Here is a 7,738-nt window from a genome sequence, read left to right as displayed (position 1 = left end):
CAAACCGTTCGACTGCAGCCTGTGCCTGCTGCCCCTCCCTTTGCGCCCACTGGCGCCCCTGTGGCTGCAGCGTCGCCTCACTCGGGGCGCGTTGTGCAGCTTCACTATAACTACGCCGTTTCACCGGCGGCGAGCTGACGACGGCTTGCTTTGGCTCCCTGCCTCCCACTTCGCCTGTAGGGTCTACCCTACTTTCCGAGTTTTTGCCAACACTTTGTTGTCCTGACCCGACCTTCTGCGCTGCCCGCGTCTCCAGCGCGTCGAGCCGCCTTTCCAGTTCGGCGCTCCTTTCTTTTTCTGCCTCAAGCTCGGCCACGGTCCTTACTAACTGCGCGGCCTGGGCCGCCTCCACCTTGACAAAGTTGTCAACTTTCGCCTGCAGTGCTACCCGCTTCTCCTGTTCCTCCCTCAGTTCTGCCTTAAGCTCGTCGAACTTAGCCGCCCAATTCCCTTCCAGTTTTTGGACGGCTTCCCTGACGCCCTCGCACGACCTGCACGTGAAGCTAGACCCCTCCGCGTCTGCTAAATTCTGGAACTTAGTTTCGTCGAGGAAGCACCATCGCAGGCACTCGTCGCACTGCACTTGCTCCCCGTCCCCCGCGGCCTTCGCGTTCTTCGATTTCATCGCTAGGCCTACGTCCCGAGGCCCAACGAGGAACTTCGCCAAATCACTCAAGCAAAGCCGACCTCGACCGCTATCCCAAACTAAAATAAAGAATTGTCACTCCCTACCCCATGCAAGAATCTGAGGAGCTAGCTGAAATAATTAACGAAGCCTATCAATAGGTCCCTCCTACCAACTAGGCCTAACGGGGGAGCCGCCAGACCTAGACAAAGCCGGTGCGTTTGCTACTCTTACCAAGAATTCAAAATTTGCGCCCCTACTCCATGCAACAGAAAATACTTCAAAACACTAGCTAATAAAGATATAAAGGTACTTAGCTACGAACGAAGTCGCTGAAGCCTCGACCACAGGAGCGTCCGTACCGCCGTCCGCACCGTCCGCCACCGTCCGCCGTCCACCGTCTGTGAGGGTGAGCACTGGCGGCCTCTACCGGCACGCTTGGTCCCTACTCAATGATCACGTGGTATTTCTTCGGCCGCGTGCTGCCGTAGGTGACCACGGGATGCGCAGGTCGCCCTTTATACAGTAGGTCGTGGTTCAGTCAATGCCTCCTTTACTAGATGCCAGCCGCGTTGTCCGTAAACTCGGTTTCTGGCCCTCTCCCTTTTCTCTCCTCCGCGAAAAGGCAACGAGCGCCACTTGTGGCGGACGTCTGCAACCTAGATCACGTGCTTCGGCCTCTGAGATTACCGTGGCGTCTGTTGCCATCTCGGAGGCCCGCGATAACGCTCGCTAACAGACGCCCGCGCATATAAAGCGCCGGCGGAGCATTCAGCCGCCGCTGCCACATCCGCCGGAAGTTGAAAAGGCAACGAGCGCCGCCTCACGGAATTCATGCTGAACTAACTTCAACTAAGGGAACCGCCGCCGCAATGGGAAAGTGAGCAACGCGGCTGGCATCTAGTAAAGGAGGCATTGGTTCAGTTTTGTGCAGTAAGCCTAAATGTGCTTGAAGTGCGTCGCAGACTGTCAATCAAAATTCCTCACCTTGCTGTAGTCCAGTAGTGCAGCGGTGCCGTGTCGAAATGCAGACGGAACACAAGAGAACGTCGGGAGCCCAAAAAAACGGGCTACATCCAAAAGAGACGGGTCGCCGAGCACGCGAGCTTCGCATGCGCAGCCGGCCTCGCTCACTCCTGCGGCTTGTCTGGCGCATGACGTATGCACGCGCGTCTGGCGTACCGCTAGCTTGTTGCTAGGCAACGCAACAAAAAGTTGCAAAGTATAAGTTCATTTACACGCAAAACTTTTTCACCTTTAGTGGGAAGGAATAAAAAAAATAAAACGTTGTCTGGAAGTTTATTTCACATTCTTTTTTTTTCTGATGCTCGCGTCAACTAACGGATGTTGTTGAAACTAGGCGTGACGTGTTTCCTGTTGCCAGTTTTTGAAGAGTGTCCCCTCTTGTTGAATTTCTTTCTCTATGGCTATTTCACTGATTTAGCGGGAGCCCAAATAGCGGCCCCAAAAGCTTTGCGTCGGCAAACATGGCGGCACCCATCGAAGCGACGGCTCTAACCTAGCACAAAACTGGGTTCGATTCGCGGTAACGCCTGAAGTTCGCAAGCTAGGAGAAGTGAGTGCGGTTATCGCTTTCTCTCAACTAGCGTGTGTTATTAAGATTGACTCATTAGACGCCGCTGATTTTAAATTCGATTGTGGATTTTATGGCTCGTAGGCCTAACACGGCTAAGCTTGGCTGGTGAAGGCTAGTAAAATTGGTTTGCTCAAAACTAAGCGCAACTAATTGTTTGCTGCTTACAGAGAATAACCTCTAAATTGTACTTAAACGCGAATACACGAAAGTAAAAATTATTATTCCTATCATAAAATGGTATATTTTATTTAATTATTTCTAACAGTTTTTCTTTGACGCCATAGTGGCGCTGTCAGCGCAAGACGCTATCCGCAAACGTCAAACCCTATTCTAAAACTCTTCACTCCTACGTGCCCCAACGCTAACACCCGCAAAGATCTTTGGGGCCCCAAACTATTAGAGACTTTTAGCTTGTACGCTATTCCGGTAAACGGGAGCGGTTTGGGCGGATTACCGGATGGTCGGGGCGTAAACGTGAGCGGCCGGAGCGGTGAAGCCGCCAACTCACCATATCCTGCTTCGCCACTCGTGCAAACTTTTGGCAGCGGCGTAATTGTGAACACGATTACGCCACTGTCAAAAATTTACACCAGCGGCAAAGCAGAATATAGTAATTGGCTCTGTGTTTGTGTGGTTGAACTTTGCGCCACCAGCTGGCGCCACCAATCTGGCCGCTCACGTTGACGCCCCCGCTAAACCGGAAAACCGCCCGCGCTTGCCCGAATACCGAACACGCTAAAAGTCTCTATTGCGACCCCTATTCTAAAACTGCCTACTGTATATGCTACCGTAGGTACCTGCGGTAGCACATACAGTAGAGAGTTTTAGAATAGGAGCCCCAATATTTTGGGGCCCCAAAGAGCTTTTCGGTTGTTAGCATTGGGGCACGCAGGAGTGAAGAGTTTTAGAATAGGGCTTTGCGTTTGCGGATAGCGTCTTGCGCTGACAGCTCCACTACGGCGTCTAAGAAAAACGATTAAAAATAATTAAATAAAATATACCATTTTATGATATGAATCGTAATTTTGACTTGCGTGTATACTCGCGTTTAATTGCAATATAGAGGTTGTTCTTCAAGCAGCAAACAATTAGTTGTGCTTAGTTTTGAGCAACAAAACCAACTTTACGTGCCTTCACCAGCCAAGCTTAGCCGTGTTAGGCCTACGAGCCATAAAATCCACACTCGAATTCGGAATCAGCGGCGTCTAATGAATCAATCTTCATAACACACGCTAGTTGAGAGAAAGCGATAACTGCAGTCACTTCTCCTAGCTTGCGAACTTCACGCGTTACCGCGAATCGAACCGATTTTGGTGCTAGGTTAGAGCCGTCGCTTCGATGGGCGCCGCCATGTTTGTTGACGCAAAGCTTTTGGGAACGCTATTTGAGCTCCCGCCATTGCTCCCGCTAAATCGGTGAAATAGCGTTCCCAACGCAAAACCCAAACGCAGTTTGCGTATCGCGCATGCGCAGTGGCTTCGACGCTATTTTTTTGGGGTCCCAAAACGTTTGGGGCCCCTATTCTAAAACTCTCTAGTAACTCTAGTTTTGCAAGACGCGTAGCGCCACCTGCCGGTGCAAAGAGGCAGTAATTGAGTAGTGCGAAGCCCGACTCCCTTGCTTGCCTATGCAGCTAGCGACTGCGAAACAACGATTTAACTCGATTTTGGTCCATATTGCGAGTGATCTGCGCATTTAACACCCAGACAGAGCGCTACGAATTTCTACGCTAGTCGGGCACGCCGCCGAACTGCCATAAAGCGCTTGCTGGCTCACTCATCAGACTGATGGCGGAAACGACGGCAACCGCGATAGCTCCGCGCGCTACGAAGAAACGCCGCAATAGACGCTACTCTTGTGTTGTAAATTGCCATGAACGTGAAGGACGGAATAACAACGTTCACTTTTACCGATTTCCATCGCGATCGTATGAAGGGGAAAGGCGAGAGCGCTGGATACGGGCCGTTCAACCTGTTGGGTAATCGGATTACTTGCATTCCCCACAACACTGCCGCTCGCATGAGAAAGTGCGACAATTTTGTTCTGTAATTGTGTTGCGTAGCCCTGACGGAGGACCGTGGTAACCAAGCGAAAACTCAAGAATCTGCAGCCGCCACTTCGTTGGTAACAGAAAAAACAACGTTGCGAACCATCCTGCTTATGTGCCATGGATATCTCCGCCTTTTAACAGACGTCCGCCTCCGCTTAACTCAACAAGTGGAACGGAGAGATTTGGCAGGTCAGTTTAATCAAACATTTTGGTTCGTTTATGAATTCAAAATCCTGTTCTAGAGCATCGTTGTATCGCGAGCTCATTTCTACTTTCGGTATTTTGTATGTCCTGCGCCGATACAACAAGCACGCTTCGCAATGTGCTGAGCCTACTCGACTGCGTTTTTCAAATGCGAGCAATAAAGTTGATGTAGAAGCACTGGATGAGTAATTGCGAAATAACGCACGTGTGTAAAGAAAAAGAATGTTGCGTTTATTTACATTTATTTGTGCGTGCTTGTTGCTCGAAGCGTCTGCAAGAAGTTCAAGTTAAGGTACTGAGCGATGCTGTAGCTCCTGCGAGAAAGAAAGATACAGCGTGTAGGCACTGTAGGAAGCTTACTTTCGTTATGATCGCACGCTATTTGCTGCCTTGGAAAACGTTTTCTGTTTGTTGCCCTGGAAAAGGCTATGAAAGGATTTACTCTGTGTAAATAATTGCGAGACAAAACATTACGATAAAATACATAAAAATATAGCAGATACTTAATAAGTCTTGTGTTCAGGACATATTCAATATGAACCAATTTGAAATGCTTAGATTTTTATGCTGATATGCCTGTAGACAAACCTGATGCTCTCTGTACTTGCGAGTTGCAGCACGCCGAAATAACACTTGAGACTTTATTTTATATTGTACACGTACTTCGCCCCGCTGAGCTTCCTTTCCGAAGCGTGGATGGGCGGAAGAAGCTTTCCAGGTCCTTGATTTTTAGGAAACCGTGCCTCAACAAACGAAAGAGAAGGGTCCATTGTGACCTATGCACCTTCGCTTGCGGACAGCTCTCCTTGCACTACTCAGTTCGCGCCAAGGCTCCGATGGGGGCGCTGGTGACGGGTTTTTCCGCAGCGCCGCCTGGGCAGAGTCTGAGGTCTATACGCCTTTCAGGCGAGCTTTGCACGAAAATGGTAGATATGCCTCACAGGAGACGGAGCTTGAAAAAACACTCATGCTGTACCATAAATTTATTAATTCTCAACTGCTTGCTCGTTGAATGTCATTAGTTCATTGAGCAAAGGTTGTAAGAATTTGATCTAACTCTAGGTATTCCCAATCAAATACAATTCGACAGCAGAAATGACCCATTTGTATGACTCACATTGGCATGCCCTAATTATTCTTAGACCAATTCACAATAGCTACAAAAATTGCAGATTCTGACATTCCTTGGCTTCGTATAATCACTTCTTTCACACTCCCCAGTGAAAACATCCAACCGAAATGTTTTCCTAGAACTGTAAAGGCCGCGAGTCGCCTAACACTTATATCGTCTGACGATTTTTGCTGTGATGGGACAGGGCCGTTTACATTAACATGCCGTTCGCGAACAATTTTGCTTGACTTCTTCCGCTCTGCTATTACAACTATTACTATTACGAGACCTGTCTAACACAATAAGGTCGCGGGATCGAATCCCGGCCACGGCGGCCGCATTTCGATGGGGGCGAAATGCGAAAACACCCGTGTGCTTAGATTTAGGTGCACGTTAAAGGGGTGGAGACATCAAAATTTTCGTTCATGCGTTTGTTGATTCAAACGTTGCGTCATGCTTCAGGGAGCACGATACACACAGCGGGATTCATATATATCCAATAAATAATTTAATAATAGCATTATTATACCGAGCGATTTCGGTTTCGGTTTCTGGGCTCCGGGGGATGCTATGACGTCACAGAGGAGGAAACGCAACATGGCTTGGTCACGTGGCCCACAAAAAATAGTGACGTAAAACTATGCTGCGTCGTCTGCTCGCGCATACGCGTGCTCTGCCAGCAGGGGTCAACCACTGGCGATTCGAAGTGCATGTCGTGATTATTATAATTATTGCGAAGAGCGACAACAACGGTAAGAAAATATTGCGGCTTGTGAGAGTCGGTGATTCATTCCGAAGCGCCGTAAGCTCTAGCTTTGAAGTGAACCGGAAAAGGCCTAGCGACGATATCGGCGGCGCCGAACGATCAGAGGCGGTGAAGCTGCCGTCGATGCCAGAGCGACCACTCCTCGGTCGCTGATTGGCCGCTTCGCCGTACGGCTGCCGCACAAATGGGTCCTGGGCCCGTCCTCTCTACGGCAAGGAAATCTCGCCGTTCGCGAGCAAAACCGCCGTCACACGGGAGCCCGCGAACTGCAAACGGCGTGCGGCGAGTTTCCGTGCCGGTAACGTGGACGGGCCGGTAACGTGGAAAGGCCAAGCGAAGGAGAGTCCGCTCCGAGCTGCCGAACTACGCGACTATGCGAGGAGAGAAGCAGACAACACGAACGCCGCATATCCTGGTCCCTTTCGGAGTCGGCCGGCTAGTGTTACACTCAAACGTGTAAAGGCCCGTCCGCAGGGCAACTCGCCGCACGCAGTTTGCCGTTCGCGGGCCGGCGTGCGGCGTTCGTGTAGTGCACTTCTCTCCTCTTGTGTCCGTGTCTGCAAGCCTTACCCCTTCTTTGCATTAAGAAAGGATTTCTATATGCCTGTAGCTCGGTCGTAGTGGAGGCTATGCTCGGTTGCTCGGCTCAGCAGGCTCCGTAATCGGCATTTCATCGCTACTCATCGTACGTCACGTTTTTGTGCTGGTGTGCTATGACGTCAATATTTTCGTTCCTCCTCTGTGACGTAGTAACTGCCGCGCTAGCGATGGGTCTCGACTACGAGAAGGAGTTTTTAATGACTCTTTGGAGCTCAATTAAAATTATTTTGAAATGTTTACAGCGTCCAATACCTCGTTCTGGGTGTCCTTGCATACGGAAGCAGCCTACAACATGCTTTTTATAGCCTCAAAATTTGGTGTCTCAACCCCTTTAAAGAACCCCAGGTGGTCAAAATTTCCGGAGTCCTCCACTACGGCGTGTCTCATAATCAGAAAGTGGTTTTGGCACGTAAAACCCCAAATATTATTATTATTATTAACACAATATCTACTTGATTAAATTTTGATCCCCGTTAAATAGTTATTTTCTCGATAGTTTACATAGAAAAAAGAAAGCAATAATGAAAGATATAATAGTGTTACAAACATATCCGTTTTCGAAGTATTGAAATCTTGTGATTTTTGGCAAAGTAAATGTAATACTTCCGCGAATGTCTTCGTGCAAGTTGCACACTGGTACTCTTGCTGTCATAATAGTGGTCGTTGCATGCGCACCCGCATATATGGCCAAAATAAATTTGATTATGATTTCATAATTCGCTCTAATTACTAGAGCTCGATCAATCCAGAACAAAACACAGAACCATCCTTTAGCCGCGGAAGCT

This window comes from Dermacentor variabilis, unplaced genomic scaffold (assembly GCF_050947875.1).
Source record: "Dermacentor variabilis isolate Ectoservices unplaced genomic scaffold, ASM5094787v1 scaffold_15, whole genome shotgun sequence".
NCBI lineage: Eukaryota > Metazoa > Arthropoda > Arachnida > Ixodida > Ixodidae > Dermacentor > Dermacentor variabilis.
The sequence above is the reverse complement of the archived record's forward strand: the minus strand, read 5'-3'. Positions refer to the sequence as shown.